We start from the raw sequence: 12,375 nt of genomic DNA, 5'->3' as shown, positions 1-12,375 counted from the left end.
TCCTTTCTTCATTGGGTGAGAGTTTGGGAGGATGTGAGTTTTGGGGATTTAGGATTTTGATTTAGATATTAGGGTTAGGGCTAGTATAGGTATTTTTAATAAAATTAAGGATAATAAAATAATTGAAAAAATCAATTTTTAATTCAATAATAATTTCTATAAAATACTATTTAATTATCAATTTAAAACTTATTTTTAAATAAATACTATAATTCAATAATTAGAGATAATCAAATTAATTTATGTTAAATTCATAAAATAAAGTTAAAAAAATAATTATTCAAATTAAAGCACATAACATCCTCATTATTTTTTTATTGTTAAAACTTTTAAATCAATAATAAGAAAGTACTCGGTTAATATAAAAATCCCTGAAAATATATTCTCAAATAAATAAAATAAATTATTAAATAATTTATTATTTAATTTCTGAAAATTTAGGATCTTACACTGGGCAATCACCTCTGTTGAATTAGGGAGGATGACTTTGAACTTGTTTGGAGCCATCCATATGATACTGTGAACTCATCAACATAATTGTTCAGTGGAAGTTCACCAAACAATTCTTCGAACTACACTCATGCAGGCTTTCCACCCTTCATCAACTGCTCAAGTTCGTTGAGATATCCACTAACTACAAATCCATTAATAAGGAAGCCAAACTGGTATGCCACATCTTGTAAGGTGATCGTGCACTCCCGACATGCATGTGAAACGAATGGGTTTCTGGACGCTATTACTCCACAAATACACTAATCAGTGGCTCATCAAGCTTAAACCGATAATCATTTAGCCTTACAACATGAAGTAGACCGACTCTAACTAAATAGGGCACAATTCCGTCATGCATTATCATCTTCTATTGCTAACGGATACTCTGTATACATTAAGTTAGCTGATAAAAAAGAAATATAAAAGTCGCAACTTAACAAGGCATAATACCAACAAACAAATTATATAGAAAGTAACTAATAAGTTCTATAAACTACATTTTTAAAGTAAATCAGTCCAGTTAGAAAGCTTTATTATTATCCCCAATAACTGACATCAAATTTCTCATTTACTGACTCTAACATCTTTCATATTCATGCTACAACCTCAACATTCTCTATACAAATGAAAGAGGATTATCGTCGATTAGAAATTTTCACAAAATAATTCTGTTGCTAGTATAATTCCCAACCAACAAATAATCCTCAATCAAAGTTTAATTTTGGTTGTCAAAAGTTCAACCCAATAAAAATAACCGAGAGTATTAGTCCTGGGTCGTTCTCCCTAGGATTACAATCGAGTGCTCAATTATTGGTTATGAGTTTCATGGGGAGGGTTGATAAAACAAGAAATTAAAATGGCAAGAAAGTCAATCAAACAACTAAAGATAACAATTACTAAAAAGAGGCATTCATGGCAAGGATTGAGAATCAAGACTCAAGACTTTCTATCCTAGTCATTAATTATCATACAATAGTTAACAAGAGCTAATCCTATTTTGTCATCTCTAACATCGGAAGAAGGTATAATGTTATCTTCATATTGAGAGAAAGTCAAATAGGACTAGTTAATACCAATCCATAGGTAATGTTAACGGATACAAGACTAACTAATCACTCTAGATCACCAATCCAAATTGGGTATTAATGACTTAAGATTGCTCAATTTCTCTTTCCAAGCCAAGAATGCTCAAAAACTATTCTAAAGTCCAACCAAGCATTTTGTCAAACACTTGGAAGGTATAAAAAAAAGCCTAGTAAATTTCAAGAAATAATAAATTCTACCACTACCCAATACAAGGAAATAATAATAACAACTCAAACAAACATTAAAAGAACATAAAGCATAAAATTGCATTAAAGGAAAGTGAAATTGACAAGAGTGTTCATAAAATAAAAAGATGCATAAAAGAGAAATTAACAAAGAAACTAAGAAGATCAAGACAAGAGAGCATAAAAACATAAATGAAACTACATTAAAATATGAATTAAAATATGAAATAAAAGGAAAAATTAAACTAGGAACCCTAATTTCTAGAGAGAAGAGGGAGCTTCTCTCTCTAGAACTAACCTAAAGCATGTTTTCTACACTTTCTAATTGCTCCCCCTTGATCCATCTTGAATTCTGCATGAAATAGCCTCAGAAATGAGTTGGATTTGGGCTCGGAAAGCTTAGTAATCGCCCCAGCGTATTCACTTTAATGAGGTCACGTGACTAGCGTCACGTGTGTGCGTGGTCGACGCGTGCGCGTCGCTTGACAATTCTCTGGTCACGCGTACGCGTGGGTGACGCGTGCGCGTCGCTGGCAGATTTCCTCCTCACGCATACGCGTGGATGACGCGTGCGCGTGGCTGCAAACTTCTCTATCACGTGTACGTGTGGTTGACGCGTGCGCGTGGCCTTGAATCCTCCAAATGCTCATTTCTTCATGAATTCTCCACTTTGCATGCTTTTATCTTCACCTCTTCTATCCAATCCTTGCCTTATGAACCTGAGATCACTTAATAAACATACCAAGGCATCGAATGGAATTAAAGTGAATTAGATTTAGCTATTTTAAGGCCTAAAAAATATGTTTTCACTCTTAAGCACAAATTTAGGGAGAATTACAAAAGCATGCTATTTTATTGAATAAATGTGAGATAAGTTGAGGAAACCCACCAAATTCAACACAAGATAAACCACAAAATTAGGGTTTATCAACAAATAACTAATATCTACAATTCACATGACTAGTTAAATTTCATCATAAGAAATTTCTAACACATGAATACACTAACCATGAGTCAATAAATTAATTTCATCAAGCACATAAATTAGAAAACCACTTTTACAACTAACCTCTTCATTGATAAATCCAGCCACATGCGCCACTCTGTTTAGGTGGTAGATGTATCCCTCATTGCCAACCATCTTTTCTCGAAAATGCCACTGCCTAATGCTTCATGGTGATCTGACTTCTTCCACCGCGATTCGTTGGTTGCAGAACCTGTCTCCGCTGCCACTGACTTCGTAACTCTTCACCTTCGACTTTGCCGGGCACCACCTTTTTCACCGCTGTGCCTTGCTCCACCACTGAATGCTCCATAATCAATTTCTGCCGCTACAGACCCACCCCTCTTCACCAATATTCTCCTTGTCTGAAGCTCCTTGCGGAGATAATTGTGAAAAATAGAGGAAAGGTTAACCGCGGAAGGTTATTCAGCTTCTCGTTTTTATATAAATCGTTACAACCCTTTGTAGTTTGTCCCTAAACACATAAATCGTGATATCTGTTTGAGTTTTATCTAATGTGAATGAATCGTCTCAAATTAGTGTGGTTTAATCTTTGATAATGTTAAACACTTTACCTGAGACGATTTATGTGTATCACTGAAGCCTCAATACGCTGGGACGATTTATACTCATTATTTTCAAAGAAATTCAAGCATAAATCGTCCTAAGGCACCACTTTTTACTAATTAACATAAATTTCAATGACCTAGAACGATTTATATAATAATAAAAAAAAGAGACTCACATTTTAGAAACTCATTTAGAGAATTCTAGTAATGAGTTTCTCTTTAATTTATTTAGGTAAAATTTTTATGTTTCAAAACACTCTTAATATATATTTGTATTTATACTCCGACCAGTCTTAGCTTTGTAGATTGAGTAAGGAGCTTGATATTCTATATTTTGGAACTCTACTATATATGTATTCATGGTTATCCTTTCGGTTTATCTGGTTTAACGTTTTCGAGTATGATGCACTTTTCTTTTTGCGGTTTTTGCTTAAACTTTCCTTCAAGGCTCCTCGATATGTATTTCTTTCAATTATTACTACGTATATATTTTATTTTTAGAGGTTGTAATATCTCACCACCTCTGTTTTACGACTTAAGCGTAAAGCTCTGTGTGGTAGGGTGTTACAGGGATTATCAATTGAAAGTCCGCTTAAGGAGTTGCCTTAAGACAAAATATTAAGAAATCCAAAGTGGCTTTGGGCATCGATTTCTGGTTCAAAATCCTAGTTATGTGTTTGTAGTGTGATCATGTCAAGGAAAGGCTCAGATAACTAGATCTGAGGGATGCCTTATCACCCGGTAACTTGGGCCAACTGGACCAGGATTATCGATTGAAAGTCCGTTAAAAGTTGCCTTGTGACAAAGCACTAAGAGTCAAAAGTCCGCAAAAGATCTTTCCCTTAATCCAAATAAGAAGTAAACTGCCTTCAAGTCATATAAATTCAAAAAGAATTCTCATAATATAATTTGAATTTCAGTTTTTGAAAATTCCTAAATCCTAAATATGCAAGATTCTTGAAGGATAAGAGAAGCCGAATGTAACTACAAGGATTATCATAAATCTCACTTTTGTTTTCAAATCTTAAAAGTTCTTCAATTCTTTTTCATTAAGCTAAACTCCATTTATCTTTCTTTTTGCTTGAGGACAAGAAAATTTTTAAGTTTGATGTTGTGATGACACGTCATCTTAAGCAATTTTTAAAGCCCTTTTTCATTTATTTTCTTAGGTTTTAATCAAATTTATTATTTTTTCTAATAGAATTTAATAAATAATCAAATATTTGGTGTTGAGATAGTAGTTTTATGTTTTCAGAAGTTTTTGGCTGAAAAATTACTAAGAATCAAAGAAAAAAAAATCTAAAAATAGCAAAAGCGTGGCCTAAAGAAGAAAGCATGCCCAAAAAGAAGGAAACGAAGCACGCCAGTGCACGAGGAGCACGCCCGACAGACCAAGCCCCACGCTCGGCGGATGGGCCTCATGCCCGGTGGCTTTCCATCCACACCCGGAGGACTCCAAGCATGACTTCAGCACGCCCAGCGCGGCCTATCTCCACACCCGGCGGTCCAACACTCCCTGGAAGTGTGATTTTTGGCTTTTGTCCAAATTTCCTCTAATCCAAGCAAGCTTAGAAGCAATTACAACTCTCGGATTCAATAATTAAAGCCCAATTATCTACATCATTAGAGGCCTTAATCACATCTAAAGCATTGAAGACTCTAGAATATTAGTTATTAATTCTTTTTAGAAACATAAGAGATTTGGTCGTTTAGATTTTGATTTGAATTATTGTTTTGAATTTGAAATTCAAGTCCGTAAGCAATTATCTTATTTTTCTCTCCGGAAGATAAGTGGTTATATTATTTTCTCTTCAAGAGATAAGATTAGGATAGTTTAAATTTGAATTCTAGAATTAGGATATAAATAAGTGAACCTATTTCACAGGGAGGACATCTTGCTCCTCTGTAATCTCTTCTTCTTGTTTTTCTTTCACTTTTTCATGCGTAACTAATCCTTTGCTAAAGGATTAGGAGCTCTGTTTATGTTTTCTAGGGGTTATTAATATACGTTTATTTTTATTTTGAAGTTTTTCATTAATCTATTTCATGATTGAGTTATTCATTCTTCATTCAGATTAGTAGTATCGAAATGTATGCTAATCTCTTTTGAATTCTTTTATAATAATTGCAAAATTTGATATTTGAATTAAAGCTTAAAACAACTAGGAATAGTGGTTCAATTAGTGTGTGACACATACATGATTTTCAATCACTCTAATTTTGAATAAGTGACATATAATTCGGATTAGAACAACTTTTGAAAATTATATTTCTTTTAAGATTGAAATGGACAGGACTAGTTTGAATACATGACATATAATTCGACCTAAGAACTACTTTTAAATCTTATTTGAATCTAAAATCAGTTTTTGTACTTTATCTCTTGATTAATTAATTGATGACTAATTAATGCTTGAAAAACTGAGGAGTCAAAGTATTGAAAATCATTTACTAAAGATTTTGTCGTGAAAGATCTTTGCAAATTTCAAGATAAGTAAATAAGGTTTGATTTCTCTAAAAGTATAAATATCTCTGAAGCCTTTGACTCTCACCATTATTATCTTTTCTCAAATCATCATTCAAGCTCACAGTCTGTGGCATTCAAGCATTCAAGATTCTCAAAACTCTCAGCAAGATACACTCTTGCCCTCTTTATCAATCAAGTTTTATTAATCTAATTAGGCTTTTAATATGATATTTGCTTGTTCAATCCTTTAATCCTCGTAGGAATGATATTTACTCACCGTGGTATTACTTGAACGATCCGGTACACTTGTCAGTATTCATAAGTTTCAATTTTCTCTCATCAATTTCTTACCACAATAGTTAAATAAAATTGAAGAGGGAGTCAAGACAAACGTATAGCCGCAAACGAATCGTCAATCGAAATTTCAGTTTGGAAGTTATGAGGATTTTAGTGAAGTGATGAATAGTAGCATTCAGGGCACCACTCTCTTCCTCTCTTCTCTCTTTGTGCCAAATGTATTTGAGTTAATGAAGGGGGGAGTGTGCTAAAATTGGCTAAGGATGAGGGTGGACTTGGGCCTAGTGAGGCCTGTTTATGAATTTTTGCCTATTTGGCTCAACCTAAAATCAAAACTTTTAAAATAAGTATTTTAATTTGTATTTTAAATATTTTTATTTTTTTCAATTATAAAGTTTTTAATTTTTAATTCTTTTCGTTTATAATTAATATATTACTTAATTATTTATTATTTACTTGGATTTTATAGAATAAATCAGAAAGCAATCAAAACAATAAATGCCTAGTATTCTATTTTTAACAAAAATATCAATCTAAAATAAGTGATAATGAGTTTCATAGCTTTCTCATTCTCTCAACTCTGTTCTTTCCTCTGCTCTGTACTTCAATTTTGTTCTAGTTGTGTTAATCCGAGATTTCTTGCCGTTCTAGCTAGAAACCATTACAAAAAATGAAGCAATACATTATTATTCCTTTTTGCTAGGAATCAACTTTACTTTTATTAATAATCAGCTAATAAAATAGTAGATAAATAAAAAAAATTTGAATTCTTATTGTAGGAAGGAAAATAATGTTTTATTAATGAAAAATGTTGACTTATTGAATTCTTATTGTAGGAAGGAAAATAATGTTTTATTAATGAAAAATGTTGACTTATTGTTGGCTAAAAAATATTCTTATTTCTATTATATTATTAAAATGAGTGGTTACGGATTTTGGCAAGAACCCTAGTTTTGGTCTGAACTCTAGTAATTGTACTAAGAAAATATAGTACAGTAGTCATATAGTTATTAAAAAATCGAGATAAATAAATGGTAAACATAAGTAGAAGATCTTCGAAACCTGAAGACAAGCGATACGCAAATCCCACGTTATCAACCAATAAAATAATTTAATCTGTAACAAGAAGGGCTTTGTCAGATATTTAAGAATGCTGAATAGGTCATTTTCTATACAATAGCGTAAATGATTATTAGGACAACTACTTGGGATTACTTCAATATGTCCTTTTCATCACCATCACCATCACCATCACCATCACCATCTTATATAGAATAAACCATTCATTTATTTTGTGTCTACAGTTCGATATGAGCTAGGCATATATTTTATAATAGGGCCATCTACTGTAAAGATGCATTTTTATAGATTTTTATTTTTTGTGGTAGAAAAGCGTGTCACTAAAAAATGTTACTTAAAGAGAAAGTATTATCCTTAATCGTTAACTTGGCTCTGATACCAATTTTTAACAGTCGACTTTTCTTTTAATTTCTTTTTCGAAATTAACTCTTCATATTTTACTTTAAATAAGTTTATAATTTGTATAGATTTAATTGGTGGTGCTTTATTTAAAGGATTTGAATAATTTGCAAGTTTATAATCTAAAGTATTAACCATTTCTACTATTTTTCTTGTGTGATTATTTATTATTAGTCCTTGATTTATAATTCTGATTTTTATAGTTTTTTTTAATCTTGTTTTAGTTTATAATATTCTTTTTTGCATGGATTATTGTATATAAAATCTTTTATCTGTTTGTCTTTTTCTTTAATATAATTTCTCAAATCCTCACAAACTTCTTTTATTTCTACACTTTCTGTTGTTTCTAAATATCTTTTTAATTTTTCAACTTCATTTTCCATTTTTTCTTTCAACAATTTTAATTCTTTTAAGTCATAATATGGTTTTCCAGGCATTTATAAATTTTTTAAGTTTAATTCCAACTTGTTTATATTTATTCTTATTTCTATCCTTTTTATTATAAGTCATCAATTTCGATTTGAAGATTATTTAATTCCCTTTTATATTCCTTTATTTTACTTTTTAATTTTTTCGCCCTTTTTTTTTATTTTATTTTCTGGTTTTTCAATCTTTTTATGCTTCATTATTTATTTTAGAATTTCTGTAAACTCTATTATCGATTTATCACTATTTTCCAGAGATTCTATTAATTTTTCTAGCTCTTCAACTTCTCTTTTTAACTTGTCATAAATTATTTTTAGAGCTTCAAATGCCTTTTGATTTATTCCAGAAAACTGTAAATAATTTAAACGATTTTCTCTTTCAAAGAGCTCTTGTTTCTTGTCTTGATAAGTTACATATATTTCTTCTTTATTTATTGTCATAATTTAGTGTTTAGAGTTTCATTTAACTTTTCGACCTTTTTTGTTAATTCTTTTATTTCAGAATTTTCTTCTTTAATTTTTAACTTAGATAAACTTAAAGGGCTATTAATTTTAGATTCTCTTATTTGAAAATTCGATGAAACTAATTTTCCTGATGGTTCTTTTAATAATAGAACTGGGTTTTCAATAGCTTTATATTTTGGTATTTCTGTTTTTACAATTTTCTGAAATAATTCATCAACATAAATTCTTTCTCTGTTTTTAAATATTATACTATGATGGCTATTTGTTAAGGCATAATTTATAGCATATATAATCGAAAATGGTTTATCATCTTGTTCCATTAGATTCTTTCTGTGAAATTTATAAGCCAAACTTATAGATCTACCAAGATTTTCAGTTGATAAAGGTATAGCATATCCAAGATGGGCATTGAATTTAACATTTACGTTTGCCAAGTTTCCATGAACAATTCCGATTATTTGATCTATTGGGTCATCAGTAATTCTTTTGTCACAGATTGCTAAGCTTATTGGTGAATTAATTCCTTTCATATATGTAGATTTGATTAAGACTTGTATAGTACTAATATGAATCCATCCAATTTTAGATCTTTTTTGTTGATCCTTAATTTTCTCAATTTGTTTGCTCAATTCTTCATCATTTATCAAAGCTATTTCAAGTTCTCCATTGGCGGATTTTATCTTTATAGGGGCTTCAAGTTGAATTTTTCCATAGTATATTATATTTTTTCTATTAAAAACTTCTTTTAAGAGATTTTGTTTATTAAAGTTTTCATTTGATTTGAGATTTAATTCTGTTTTTAGAACAGCCTGTTTTTCATTATCTAATAAAGCAGTTAATCTATAATAATCAGATTCTTCTGTTAATTCTAAACTTTCTAAATAATTCATAATTGAAAGACTAGGATGAAGATGTACCTTTCTGGAGAAAAACTTCCTTTATTTAGTATATTTTACATAAGGTGTTTTTATCTCCAGAGGGGAGATTGTAGATGCTAACTCCAAAGGGGAGTTTAGAATTATTTTTCCCTAAGGGAATTCTTTTTCAGACTATAGAATCGCCTTGGCAGCTTCCTCCTTGCTCTCCTAGCATATGAGTACTCTTAGCCTCATGCTTTCTATTGTCTGATACTTCTACAATTGCCTAAGCAACCTATTTATAATAGTTGGGTTTGATGGACAATTCCCATCCTTACCCTTCTTATGACGTCATTGCTTACGTCATTGTTTGTTCTTTTGCACCAGCTACATTGTTGGTGCTCTATGACCTAAGTGCTTACGTCACTATGCAATAATGTTGAGAGATGCTTCAGATGCACTGTCCTCCTCTTTTATCATGTGACCCTCAGATGCATTGTCTCCTTCCTTCATCATGTGAGTTGATTCCGTTTCATTATTGCTTTCTTCAGATATCTCTGAGGCACATAGCTGGCACTTGTGGTCTTCTCTGTCTTTTATCAAATAGCAGAGATTCCTCTTTATCCCTTCAGGGAGCTTTTCTAAAAGTCCAGATAAGTTGTAGAATGCTGATTCAAATTCCACCAAGAGTCTCATCTCTCTTTCTTCAATTTCATTTCTTTTACTGGACACAAGCAGAGTATTTCTACTTTTATAATTAATCCTTGTGTGAGATTCCTTCATTATTTTTTGAGTTCTTTCAAAGACCCTTGCTAATGTGCTGGCTAACCTTCCTTCGTTAACTTGGTGTGCTGGAACCAAGCATTCTTCTTCTTCATTAAAAATAGGTTGATTGTTTGTAAATTTTAGGGATATATCCCTTGGATTTACATTGTCAATCATATTTTTAAATCTCTTTACTGCATCAACGAATCCTGCAGGAAACTCACTAATAATTTTTAGATCATTAAAAATTAAAATTGTATCAATTAATCCATATTAGAAAAAATGATAGGTGTCAGATGGGGAAGCATCTGGGAATATAACCAGCTTTGTTAGCTGTTCTTTGGCAATAGGATAATATCCCAAAATTGCCCTTTTTTTCTTCAGTCCAATTCAGGACTATGTTAAGGGTTTCTCTGAGATTTGATCTACAGACCCTTTTCTTTTCCTTGATTTCAGCCCTTGTAGGAATGTTTCTTATTATCCCTGTTCTCTGGGTTTGAATTGGAGCTTTATCTGCTCTTTTTAAGGTTTGCTCTGGATGGAGAGCTTCATATTCCCTGAAGGATTCCTTTGCCTCTTCCAGTGTTAGAAATCCTCCTTTATGAATTATCCTTGATTGATGTGTGAATGGTGCTGCTTTTTCCCAGGCATCATATACTCCTTTCATAGGGCCATTATAAATTACATAATATTTTTTATCTTGGGTGGATTTTTTAATGATTTCAGCAATTGTTTTATTTTCTGAAATTTTTTCTTCACCTGATTTGTCCACCACGCTTGGCTGGCTGAACTCTGATGGTTTTGCTTGTTGTGTTGATTTCATTGCTTCGATGGCCTTCTTGAAAGATTGGATCTGTGTCCTTATTTGCTGACAATGCTTGCATTTTTCGAGTTCTTGCTCATATTTTTGAATTTCTTGATCTAATGCGTTGTAGACGAACTCCATTCTCTTGTTAATGTATCTGCAATAACATTTTTGTCACCCTTAATATATTCAATTTTTATTGGATATTGTAACAAAAATAATTGCCATCTTACCAATCGTCCATGATTATAATCAACTTTTAAATTATATCGTATGAAACCTGTTAGGTAACTTGAATCTGTCCTTAATGTAAATTCTCTGGGTAATAAATCAATTTTCCATTTCTTAAGAGATTTAATTGCTGCTAGAGTTTCCTTTTCATGAGTGGTATATCTCTGTTCTGTTGGAGTAAAAGTCCCTGAAATATACCTGCAAAGTAATTCCTTTGGGGAATCTTTAGAATCTAATGATTCTTTTTCTTGTTCCAAACTTTTTATAGCTTTCTTAGCTTTTAGACATCCTGACCAGGTTATGTTTGAAGCATCTGTTTCTACTATTAAGTAGTCATTTTCTTCTGGAATATAAAGTTCTGGAAGTTTTTCACATAATTATTTAATCCTTTGAATTTGCATACTATCTTTTTCATCCCATTTTCATTCTTTTTTAGTACTTATTTTTGGAAATAAGCTTTTAGTGTATTCTGTTATATTCTTTAAAAATTCTTGATCAGAAATATAATTTATACACCCTAAAAATCTTTGTAATTGTTTTCTATCTTCTATTTTATTAGGAAATAAATTTACCTTTTCTAGGACATTTGGCTGAAGTTTTAGCTTTCCTTGAGTGGATAGAATTAATCCAAGAAACTCTATTTCTTGTTTTGCTATTCTTGCTTTCTTTTTGCTAAGAACTAATCCTTTTTCTTTACATCTTTCTAAAACTATTAATAATTTTTGAAGATGATCTTCTCTATCCTATTTTGTAAAAATTAGTATATCATCAATGTACACTAAAACAAATTCATTTAAATCTTTTAGATTTTCTTCCATAAATCTTTGATAAATACCTGGGGCTTGTTTTAATCCGAATGGTAATACATTCCATTCATAGAGCAACACACTTGTTGATTCTTTTGTTGGGCAAGTAAAAGCAGTTAATTTCTTTGTTTCTTCGTCTAAACGAAGTTGCCAATATCCTGATTTTGCATCAAGAGATGAAAACCAAGTTGCTCCTTTGATTTTTTCTAAAATAGAATCTTTTCTTGGAAGTTTATGAGCATCACCAATAGTTGCTTCATTCATCTTCTTATAGTTAATAACCATTCTTCGTTTTCCCCTTTTAATTTCATTATTATTTTCGACATAAAAGGCTGGAGCCGCATGAGGACTTTTACTTAATCTTATAATTCCTTTTTCCAAAAGATCTCTACATTCTAGTGAAAACTCTTCTCCATCTCTTGCGGAATAAGGCATTTTATTTG

Source organism: Arachis ipaensis, chromosome B3 (assembly GCF_059453495.1).
Source record: "Arachis ipaensis isolate K30076 ecotype BB chromosome B3, ASM5945349v1, whole genome shotgun sequence".
Taxonomy (NCBI): Eukaryota; Viridiplantae; Streptophyta; class Magnoliopsida; order Fabales; family Fabaceae; genus Arachis; species Arachis ipaensis.
Note: the sequence above shows the minus strand (reverse complement) of the source record.